General features: G+C 36.5%; 1 pseudogene; it reads left to right on the top strand.

Annotated features, from left to right (window-relative positions):
• Positions 1 to 8,476: 8,476 nt before the first annotated feature.
• Positions 8,477 to 8,595, top strand: LOC120619890 (uncharacterized; annotated as a pseudogene).
• The last annotated feature ends 4,353 nt before the right edge of the window (positions 8,596 to 12,948 follow it).

The raw sequence follows: 12,948 nt of genomic DNA, 5'->3' as shown, positions 1-12,948 counted from the left end.
CACTCCTGGAACACAAAGTATCTCAAACAATTGTTAAATAAAACAGTACCAGATATAGAAGTTTCATTTTTTGAAAATAATACAATGACTAGAATATATCAATGTACCTCCTGAAACAAATTTGCTATTTCAAATCTTTAATGAAATAGAAAAGTATAAAATCTACATTTTTTGTATTAATAACTAATGACAAATTACATTTTATATTTTCTAAGTTATATAATTGATTTAAAATTTTTCATTTATTTTTTAAAAATTTAAGTTGCAATGAATACCCTCTATCTTTCATATTTAATAAAGTATAAGATACCAAATTATCCATTAATTTGGACACCAGTCATTGCACTTTGACTTGGAACATAAAATAAGGACATATAATTCCCCATTCTTCGTAGAAATGTTATCTTAAGACAATGTTTCAACAAAACTAATATTAAAAATCAATTTGTAAATGTAAGTGTAGCATTAAACAAAGGAAATTTATCCCAAGATAGAGCCACAATCATTAATTAAAGGCAGGAGTTTTCCAAACTAGAGTCTCTTCCTAGACTTTGTGCTAAATCTCAGCAATTCCAGCTGAAGAACCCAGTGTTGGAAGATCACTTCTTCCAACTGTAGGGCTACTTCTTCCTACAGTTTCTTTGCACTCATACAGATCAGGCCGCTGGACCCGCTAAGAACAGGCAACGGTAGGAAACTGGTGCTTTTTCTCTGCCACAAAATAAATAAACAAATAAATCTGGATGCATAGAAAAGCTTTCCTTTTCAATGGCCCAAGGTGACTGTCAGCAGGAAAAGATTATTTCTTCCTGAAATAGGATATATGGAAGCACTTCAAAACTCAGATATTCATTGTATCAAAAAGTGTTGCTCTTATTAGTGGGATAGTGTTATTTATTTGTAATGAGAAATGTCTGAAAGGGTAACACATTTAGAGATTAATGTAAAATCACTAAATTCTAGAAAGTTTCTGGGTCTTAATTATCTGAAAGACTGTAAGTGTTGTTATAATCTACTTTAAATATATAGTGAACTCTGACATAGGAAAATGAATAGAAACATTCTATTAAACACAGATAAGCATAGGCTTAGAAAGATCCTAATTCGTGTTATCATATTACATATTGTCATCACTAACAAATCTGGTTTCTTATCATTATCTACAGCTTCAGGTGATGTCAGCATGGTCCCAAAACATCCATATAAAAGCAAATTCAAATCAGTCAACCATCCAGAATGTTAGTTTATTCAACAGTAAACATCTGTACATTTGAAACTCTCCAAAATCATTGATTTTTTACAGTTTTTATCCAGATGGTGGTACATTATATACTTGAGAAACAAATAAATTTCATAGTCTAGAGGATATAGAAAAGAAAAATAATAATGTAGGTTTAGTGAATGAGAATGTGAGATTTACATAAATGATATTATGAGTCAAATAAGTAGATACATCTAAAGCACTACCTAGATCTTCAAATTATCAGAGACACTAAATCCAGAATATCATCAGTATCCTCCATGGAGTTCTCTTTTGCCCTAATAGCAGAATGCATATCAAATGCCCTGAATTTTTGTCTTTGCTCAGCATCCATTTCTAACTTCCTGTACCTGTGTGTATTTGTTCTCTCTGGTGTATAATAAATTTCTACAAACTTATCAGCTTAGAACAACACACACTGTTTATTATCTCATAGGTTCTGCAGGTCAGGAGTCCAGACACACCTTACTTAGGTTTTGTGCTCAGGGTTTCACAAGGCTGAAATCAAGATGCTGGCTGGGCTTGATCTGAAAAGGGTCTTCTTGCAAGCTCCCTCGATTTGTTGGCATGATTCATTTCGTTGCAGCTTTAGAAGTCAAGGTATCTGGATTCTTTGAAACTTAACAACAGAGTGGGTCTCTGGCTTCAGAAAAGGACTCACCCAATTAGGTCAAGGCCACCCAGAATAATCTTCCTTTTGCTAAGTCAAATGTGATCACTTAAAAAAAAAAAAAATCTCTACACCTTTGCCATATTCTATTGATTAGGAGTGAATGGCAGTTTCCTCCCATCCTCAGTGAGAAGGAATTATACACGGTTGTGCACACCAGAAAGGTAGGAATCTTGAGGCCACCTCAAAATATTGCCCGTCACATCTTGTCAAGTCAGGGCTTTGCCACTCTCATAACTACCACCAGCCACTTCTACACATACAGGGATGACAGTGGTGATAAAGCAAAATTTAGAGTTTAAAAATGGGTCTCATTTTTCAAGTTCTTGCCACAGATCATAGAGCCATGGGGCCACACCCCAGGAGGGTTCTTTGTTTGGCAGTGATGTTAGAATGTGAGGGAGAGAATTTCTCAAACTGAGTGTATTGGGAAGTCTACTTACTAGGGAATATTTAAGGCCGGGTGAGGGAGGTGGGCTGGTGAAAACACCACCCACCCTCGTCACATTGCTGAGGCCCTGATGCAGCTGCCATGAGTGACTCTGTTTCTCTCATCAAGGCAAAAACAATATGATTCATTTTCCACTTCCAAGTAAGAAAACGCAACAGAAGTGTGTGCCGTCATGTAGTAGCTTCTGTCTACCTTTCCATTACAATGCAGTTGTCAGTGCTTGATTCTTAAGATGTTTTATTTCCGTGTGTGTGTGTATGTGTGTGTGTGTGTGTGTGTGTGTGTGTGTGTGTGTGTGTGTGAAAGATAGAGAGAGTTGTATTCTGAAATCAGAATTTCTTTATGGATTAAAAGGGGAATGTTTATACATTATAATCCATTAAGCGTAATATGTTCTTGACAGTAAAAACAAGAATGTACTCATTTTATAACTTAAATTTTCTATCACACTCTATCTACACAGTGGTGCTTTCGTAGCACTTTGTAAGCTGGTAAGCTTCACTGAGACTTCACCAGTTAATTTTGAAGCTTGAGGAATTAGTTTTCTTTTCTGCATCTGATCAAAATGTACCTGAGGAACAGCAAAAATAGTGGCACAACCAAGGATATTTCAATTATTTCTAGAAATTGTAAAAGAGGCTATCAACTGAGTGTGAACTTGCTGTGACTTCCTCACAAAGCCACAGACATATGCAACAGGTTTTCGGGCACATTGAGTCTTTCATTGCAATCAAGAAAAAAAATAGCTTAGTTTTCATCTCTACCTTTTGCACTATAAACCTGTCCCTGGGGACAAGCAGTGGAGTGAGCTCATACCTCTCTATTCTCATTCCAATTTTATTGTAATGGTGTAAACTGCACCCAACTTCCCTCAGGACTCTGTGGATGCTGAATGCACTTTCTAAAAACTTGTGACGGCTTGAGTTTCGCACATCAAAAATAAGAAAAAACAATTACTTGAAATTACACCAAGATGTAAGGCATCGAATAATAATATTCTCTTTAGCTTAATAATGCAATGACTCATTCAGTAACTCAGATAATATTTATTGAGACACTATGACCACGTGTTCAGTAGTATTTTAAAAACCAGAATCACGACAAGGACCAGTAAACAAGTTTTTGACCTCTTGCCTTCGGAGAACTTACATTCTAGTGTATAATAGCACATAAGGTGGTGATAAGTGCAGAGCCAAAGGGTCGAAAGTGAAAGAGGACTTTTGTTTAGACAGGGTAGTGAGAAAAGACCTCTCCTACAGAGGGGACCTCATGCTGTACATTCAATTGTTTGTGCATTACCTTTGTCCTCAGTAGAATGTAAGTTTCATGAGTGACCTTCATGTTGCACAACCAATGCCTAGATGATGCTCGAATGAATAAATAAATCAAAAAGTGGTATCATGCAAGGTGAATGGTTCAAAAAAGGGATTAAAAGGTGAGTGGAGGATGGAGACGTGGAAGCAGCTGCAGAAACTATTCACATAAGCCTTGAATGAAAGCATCAAACCATGCACAGAGCAGGGGAAAGAACATTCCAGATAGAGAAATGAGCAGATGAGAAGTTGGAAAGACGGCAGCATGAGCACTCATACAGAGGCTGGTAGAAGTGGAGTGTAGCAACACAGGGTAGCAGAGCAGTTGCGATTGGTAGCCTAACACATCACGTAGGACCTCAAAACCAGTGCAAAAAATGCTGAATTTCATTCTGAGTGACATGAAAGGCATGGGAAGGCTCTAAGCAAGAGAGTGGAATGACTGGCTTTATGTTTTTGAAGTACAAATTGTAGATGAGCATGAGTGGAAGAAGAGACCTGTTAAGAGTCTATTGCAATAGGCACAGATAGAGAGGCAGGTGTGGAGAAAGTGAAACACAATGGCACTCACCACAGATTGTGAGGTTAGAGCTAAGAGCATGTGGATGGGAGTTAATAACAATGCCTTTGTTTACTGAGAAATGGAAGACCATAGAAAGATAAGGTTTAACGTGGGGCAATGTAATGGACTGATGCTCATGTCCTCCCAAAATACATAGATTAAAACCCTATTCCCACAGTGTAGCTGTATTTAGAGACAAGGCTTCAGAGGAAAAAAATGAAGTTAAAAGAGGTCAGAGGGTGGGGCTCTGATCCAATAGGATTATTGTCCTTATAAGAAGAAGCACCAGAGAATGGAATTATCATTGTAGTAACAGCTGCTTTCAACTCCCCATGTAACAAAAGTTTCAGAGTTCTGAGATGGGGCTATGAACTGAGTTATGCATCGCCCAAATTTATATGTCGAAACTCTTAATTCCTAAAGTGACTATATTTGGAGATAGGGATTTTAGGAGGTAATTAAGGTTAAATGAGGTTATAAGGGTGGGATCCTAATCAAATAGCATTAGTGGCTTTATAAGAGAGGAAGATAAATCCCTGTCTCTCTCCACACAAATGCACCAAGGAAAGGCCAAGTGAAGGCATAGCGGGAAAGCAGTCATTTGCACCCCAAGGGGAGAATCCTCACCAGACACCAACCCTGCTAGCACCTTGAACTTGAGCTTCCAGTATCCAGAAAAAATGAAGAAATACAGTTCCATTGTTGAAGCCACACAGTCTGTGGTATTTTGTTATGGCAGCCTGGGTAGACTAATAATAGGAGATATATTAAGAATTCTGTCCTGGATATTTTCAGTTTGAGATATGTTATAATTCTGAGCCAAGAAAGCAGTTGTTGAACTATCTGCAGTTCACAGAGGTCAGAGCTAGAGATATAAACTGAAAGTCATCTACTGTAGATGGTATTGGGATGGTTACCACAGTATTTAATCTGGGGACAGGATGAGACCTCTAAAGATAAGAGAAAGAAGAAAGTGTTCATCGTGGATCTCCGGGGAACTCCAACATTCAGAGGTTGGATAAAAACGATGGAAAAGCCAGGAAAAAAATCTGAGAAGTGGCTGTGTGAAAACAGGTTTGCAGAGCAAGAAACCTGGCCTGGGGTGGGAGTGGGAGAAAATGAGGAGAAAGAGCCGAGAGAAGATGAGAATTTAGCAAAGACAGGAGACTCTAGAAAGGTTCTCATGCAATCAGATGCTTTCTCAAATCCTCCATGAAATAGATTTTGAGCTGAAACTATTAACAGAAGTAATTACAAATGTGCTCCTTCTTCAGTTTCAACTCAGGGTGAGTTGGAAACACACCCTTTTGTAATAAATGGAACCATTTCTACTATAATATGTCACTAGCTATAATTTAAGCATAGGAAATTAATTCTCCAAACCACACATGTCAAAATTAACTATTAAACATAGAGTATATTCCAGGGTTATAGTCAAAATAGTTAACTAGTCTGACATTCCGAAAAAAAAACCAAAAAACAAAAAAAAAAAACAAAACCGTGACCGTAAAACCACTCCAATTAGCGTGACTATGTTCCAGCCAAGGAGACAGCTTTTAATTAACTGATTGTTTTGCTTTTAATTAAATGGCCAGGCAATCTGAAGAATTACTTGGAAAATTATTTCTTATATCTATATTTTCAGAAATAAGTGCAATCTTATTTCTGAACTCCAGATCTATATCCTCAAATTCTGTTGGATTATCTCCATCTGGATGACTGATGGAAAGACTTCAATTCAACACTGCTTAAGCAGAATAAACCATCTTTTCTGACAAAGTAGCTTCTCCTTCATATTCTCTTTCTCCCTGCGGCTGGGTTGTTTTGCATATTGAATCCCGTCTAGTGTATCTTACATTATTAACGAATTCATTTTTCACCTGCACTCATCCATGACTGTGGCCTCTGGAAAAGGGGCAGGATGAATGCTGCCTCAAGAATGAAGAGGATATGATATAAGGCAATTGTCTCTCCAACATTGATAGAAAATGGGGAGCCCCCTTTGCTTCTTTGGTGTGTAACAAGAAGAAGAGAAATGATGAAAGAAAAATTCAGTGAGAGCTCTGTTTCCCTCACACTCACCATTATAAAACTGAAGATTCAAATAGGAAGAATTTGAGAAAATTATACCTTGATTTCCTTGGAAAAGCCTTTGGGGTAGGTTGTTAACTTACCAAAAAAAAGCTTGAAATCTGGCTGGGATCCAGATCCAATGCACCATTGGAGCAACTAAACTGCATGTTGGGGAGAAGGTGCCTGGGTAGAAGGCTGAGTTATACTTGTCAATGCATGACATGTAGGGCAGCAGAAGTTACCACCTATCTTGATAGAACCAAGAGATGCTAATAGAAGAGCTGGACCAACAGCCTGCTACAGAAAGAGGAGACGATCACAAATGCAAACATCGGCAACCGAGCATGATGATAACAGCCACAGAAGAAGTGACATCTGAGACTATGAGGTGAGATGACACCTGTGACACCTCAGTAGATTCAACCAGTCATCCTCTGGCAATGCCACTGACAGAGACCTCTAAGTCATAATACCCCCCATTCTTTCTCTAATAGCAAAATGAGATTATTTTAGAAGCACAGAGAGAGGGAGAATATAAAAGATATGAACATTTACGTGAAAAAGGTGAGGCTTCTTGAAACAGACTTATTTCCCTTCCTCTGAGTATTCATTTCTATTAATTGGCAACTTAAAGCTCCAGTCACCCTTTGATATTTGGTGGAGTAGGGGCTTAGGAAGAAAGTTAGATCAATTATAGAAAATAAATAACCTTATTTCTTTGCATAGATAAGTAGTAGTGAATAAATTTTCTCTGTTATATCATTGAAGGTAAACTTAACTCTTCAAGCTACAATGTTTTAATACATCACTGACACCTTTCCCTCCATAGACCTACAGAGAATCTGAAACTCTGGGATTGGAGCCCAGCAATCCGTCTTCTGCTAAACTGTTTGGATGATACTGAAGCATGCTAAATTTTTGACATCTGCTTTCCTAGAGGATCCATGAGAGTAACTCAGAAGTCACAATGGCTGATGAAGGAGTCCTGTAAGGAGGTTCTGGGCAGGAAAGAAGAGATTCTAGGCCTACCAGCTGTTTTAGACAAAAACAATCTGTATCCTTTCTTTTGTACACCTAAGATATCATTTGTGTAAGGTATGAGGTTTAATCAAGTTTCTTTATTATTTTTCCCTATGGATGGCAAATTGTTTCATCACCATTTGTTGAACTGATTTTGCACCTTTGTCAAAAATCAGTTGGCATTTGTATCTGGGTCTATTTCTGAGTTCTCCATTCAATTCTATTGTTCTATGTGTCTGTCCCTCCACCAGGACCACACTGACTTGCTGAAGGTCACTAGAAAGCAGCTCTTCATGCTAGGTGGAGGGCTCCTCTTATTTTATTCCCTACTTTTTAAAGATTGCCCTAGTTGTTCTAGGGCCTGTGCCATTCCACATAAATTTTAGAATAAGTTTAACTATGTCTACAAAATCTTGCTAGGATTTTGCATTAAACCTAAAGATCAATTTGGGAAAAATCAATATCTTTCCTTTTTTGAATCTCTATCCATGAATTCAGTATGTCTTTCCATTTATTCAGCTCTTCTTTGAATTCTTTCATCAGTATTTTATAATTTTGAGCATACAAATCCTGTACATATTTTGTTAATATTTAGATATGTCATTTCTTTAGAGTGATAGTAACTGGTGGAGTGTTTTTTCTCTCCATAAACTTTTCCTGAAAACTCCATTCCATGTTACTGTTTTAATTAGCTGTGTTGCTTCCAAGTCATGAATCAACACCTCCATACCCTGCTGAGCACTCTCTTCATCTCTGTCTTGAGCTCTTCAACCTTTCTTCCAACTTCCCAACTGCGGACTTGACATGAAAGTTCTAAATGTTCCTCGAACTCAACCTGCCCTAATACAACCTCATTTTCTTGCTTATTCTATTGGCCTTTTCTCTCATCTTTCCTATTTTGATGAATGGAATGCCTGCTTCTCTAGTTGTTCTAGCCAAAACCAGAGAGAGGTTTCAACCCTCCCTCTCTCTCTCATTCCTGTAGTCGATCAGCCACCTAGTGTTGCCATTTCATCTGGCTACCTCTCTTCATCCTCAAATCTGCCTACTTTTCTCTATGTCCAAGGCCACTACCATGGTTCATTATTTAACCATGCCTCACTTGAACCACAGAAAACTATCAACTGTCTACGACCGTGCCACCCTGAACATGCCCGACCCCATCTGATCTCAGAAGCTAAGCAGGGTCAGGCCTGGTTAGTACTTGGATGGGAGACCACCTAGGAAGACTAGATGCTGTAGGTGTAAAAAATAAAAACAAAAAGGATTGTAAGCTGACAAGGTTCTTGCAATCTGTGAGGTCAACCAAGGGTTGCCTAGCCTAAAAAAAGAAAAGAAAAGGAAAAAAAAAAACTATCATCTAATTTCACTCTCTTTCTCAAGTCTAATGTACTCCAAGCAATTATTTCTCTACACCACAGCCTGGGCAGTGTTTCGGATATACAAATTTTTGTTCAGCTTGGATTTTTTTCAGTTCTTTCCTGTTACTTACAGCCTTAGTAGGACACAAAAGGCTTTTTATAACTCGACTTTCACTGCATTTCCTCTAGAAACACTCTGAACCTAGATTTACTGAATCCCTTGCACCCATCTGAAATTCTATATCTCTCAATTTATCTGTTTATCTTCTAAGACTCTTTCCTCATTTTTGCCTAATACATTCCTCTTCATTCTTAAAGACTTAATTTTATTAATTTTATGTCATTAATGAAGCCTTCCCTTACTCTCACATATAAACTTAGGGACTTTTCCTTCTCTTTTTATATAATATTTTATATATTCTTTTATGATCACTTATACCAGATTATTTTGCATCTCCTTGTTTAGCTGTTGATCCACTAAATTCAATATAAACTCTGATAGCACAAAGATTCTGTTGTATTCTACTTTGTTTCCAAAATTTCTTGTAATATAGCATGGCCCACAGTAGAGACATGAAATCTTTTTGAGTTAAGTGTTGGACAGTGGAAAACAGATACACACATAAATTATTGTAATGCAAGACTAAGACTGACATATGTTTCATTGGAGTATAAATGAAACAGGAATATGTAGAAGAAGAAAACATTATGACCAGGAATATTTGATTTTGGCCTAAAAGAACAGACATGACAACATCAAGAGAGAGAAAGAGAGATGTCATTTTAGGAAACAGATATGATATCGCTAAATACATGGATGTGAAAATCATATGACATCTTTAGTTACAGCTGCACAGTCCTACTGGCAAACCTATTTGGTAAATGGAGAAATGAGTATACTGAGAAATAAGAATGTAAGAGATGTTAGATCTTATTGTGAAAGGTTTCCAGTGCCATGTTAGGGAATTAAAACAGCAGGCATTTGAAACCTCTTCAAGCACTTTTGACAGAGATTGGTGGGTTTTCAGAAATCTGCTTTGCCATAAGTATGAAGCAACAGGGTTTTATACTTTACAAACACTTTAGTGGTGGGGAGGTTGCAAAGTACCTTCAGTAATTCCAGACAAAGGTGACATGAACCTGAACTTGAGCAATGAGTTCTAATAAACAAAGAGTATCTGGACTCTAGCTTCTAACTCTGGTGGTTCCACATTTTCATAGGAGGCCCCAAAGGATATAAATAATTTTATCTGCATGTATTTGTTCAAAATGGAAGACCATGTTTTACTATGTGTTATAATAGAGACAACATATAAAAATAAGGCTTGCTCCAATAATAAAGCAGAATGAAATTTTTTTATGCATGCTTTTAACTTCTTGGATGCTAAAAGATCTTGCCAAACCAAGCAATTCTGATATTGAATTAAATAATCAAGCATGAGGAGAGAAATTATGATAAGTCCAAGCAGGAAAAACATACTATCTTTATGAGAACCGAGTATGGATGAAAAGTTAACAAAACAAAGGAAAACTAATAGTTTCCACTAAAATGTTTTAGAATGATTATATAAAATTTACTAGGCTTTTAAAACCTGGGTGGTATTTATATGTCTAACGGTACATTTTTCATGGTACTACTGACCCTGAACTCTTGATAATACTGTAAATATATTCATATTTGTTGCATATGTGTTTATTCATACTTGGAAATATGATATTTTATACACACATATACAAATACACAAATATATATAGTACATTCTAGATTTATCGTGAACTCCAAATTCAGATTTCTTAGACATTATAAATTATGACATATATCAGATAAATGGGACCACACTACAAAAGAATTTATATTCTTATCTTTGCTGAGACAGATGGAAATCCCTGAGAATTACAGATAGGAATGACTTTGGACATCAGGAATCGTTACTCCTGCCAACTCTGCTGCTGCATAATTCCTTATCATCCTAGTTTGAAAGTGGTAATGGAAGATGCTTACACGTCCTTTGAGAAAACATCTTCTCTTACAATCTTTATAGTCCCTGTTTCTAGGCTTGTGGTGTGACCTTCATCTTGTCTAGGCTTTCTTGTGATGTAGAGTTCTCTAATACTTAGTGCCAGTATCACTCACTGGACACTAAAACAATAATGCAACACTGTATGCAATTCATCATTTAATGGATTTTCATGTCTTCTTAACTACTTGGAAATGTCCTTGAGGCACAGACCACATAATATCTACATTCTTTCCCTCCATAGTACCTAACAATTCACTGAGTGCAAACTCATAGTAACACATCTAAACATACTGTCAAGTTGAATTTATTGTTTTGAAGATAGTCATAGAGTTAACCTACGTGAAGTTCCAAAAATTGCTTTTTCATTAATTTCTCTGCCTATTTATCCTGGTTGATCTTCTTGCTCATCTCTTACAGCCCTTATTGGAGGCCTATGCAATGTTCATATATCAGCCCCACTTACTGAACCCTCCCTGTCACTATTAGAGCAACTTACACATGTGATTGGTTCAAAATACCTCTTTGGTAAGAGTCGAGAGAACCTATACTGCAGGGCTCACTCTGCTGACTCTGAGAAAGCCACTTCTCCGTGCAGCTCATACTAGAAGTCTTTGCTAAGGAACTACCAACAACATTAACTAGAGAGAAACTGTTCAAATGAACTGGCTATGTACGGGCATTTAAGAAAAAAAAGTCAATAGATCTTTGATAGAGGGGGAAAGATTGGCAAAGTCAAACAGGTCAACCCTCAAACCTAGGCTATATTCCAGAAAATTCTACTTCGGGCAGCCACAGACATGCTCAGCTGCTAAAAAATTGTTCAGTTTGCTTTTAAATCTGCACTTTTCCCTGTTTACTACATTTCTTCAAATTATTGGTTTAAATATGCCATCTGTTTTTTGTTTTGTTTTGTTTTGTTTTGTTTTGCCAGAGCCCCAATTACTATGTCTTATACCTATTTATCAGGAAATCAAATTTTTAAAGAGAATTGAAAAATAAATAAAGAAAATGAGCATGGACACTTTATGATCTAGGCCTCATCTTAAGAAAATGAAATGCTGTGTTCCATACTTTTCCCCCACCCACAACTCATGGCTGATATACCAGGTCTCAACATATCTCCAAACCTCATTAATAAGAGGTTGGGTGATTGTGGTGCTGCCCATAGAATTTCAACCTAGATTAAAAAAAAAAAAAAGTGGTCTCCATGTTGGCGGCTTGGTAAAGGTTGTCACACCATCTTTTTATAACCTGATAAATACAGCAAGTTCAGCTCTTAGACTCTTGTGTACATGACTCCTGGAGTCCCCTGCCTGCTTGTGACACTGTTCCATTTATTTTTTCCTGTACTTCAGGCCCCCTCTCTTGATAGATAATTTTTATGATATTATAGTTACTCTCCTCCTCTTGGAAAAAATTTAGGTCCTAACTTACTCTTAATATTTTAGCTACTACTCTTTTTGTCATCTCACTTAGTTTATTGAGGTGAACATATGCTATATATATTTATGTTTTGACTAATACAAACAACTCAGACTTTTAATTTTCATATAACTGTGTTTATAAATATTTTCACATCGTGTTCTACTTTAGATAAAGTCATTACAAAGAGCTGTAGTTATGAAAGAGATAACTTGCACCAAGTTTAAAGTTTTCCCCAAAAGCTTTTTCTACTTCACAATTATTTTAGAATTATTTAAAAATTCTGATCCTAAGTACTCGTATTAACAGTTTTTGGAAGGAAAGACCAAGAATCCACCCATGACTTTGTAAGTAATATATTTGGTTTAAAAAAATGACCAAAATACAAGTCGACATGGGGTTTCATATTATTTGGAACTAAATAATTCATAGTCTTAAACTTATATATCATATTAAAGTTATGTTGTTTTTTTCTCTCCAAGAATAGTTTTGAAAACATTTCTAGCCATGATATGTATCATATTAATATGCAAAGTAGGTGTAGCTGCCAGAAAATAAGTGAAAACCCAGAATTATTTTTTCACTTTCATCAAATAATATGGTCATCAGTGAGAAATTATAATTTTCAGAATATTTCTCCAAACATCTCTGTGGGTATTTTTAAATTTACATCTGTTTATAGGAATATGAGTACTTCTTTAAGATCTCCCATAACCATGCCAAATTTGATTATCTTATGTTTAAATAATAATATGCAGTCACTCAAACTTTCTGTAAGTGGAATCAAGCCAGCA

This window comes from Pteropus medius, unplaced genomic scaffold, assembly GCF_902729225.1.
Source record: "Pteropus medius unplaced genomic scaffold, Ma_sr-lr_union100, whole genome shotgun sequence".
NCBI classification, from domain to species: domain Eukaryota; kingdom Metazoa; phylum Chordata; class Mammalia; order Chiroptera; family Pteropodidae; genus Pteropus; species Pteropus medius.
Note: the sequence above shows the minus strand (reverse complement) of the source record. Positions and strands in the feature narration are given on the sequence as shown.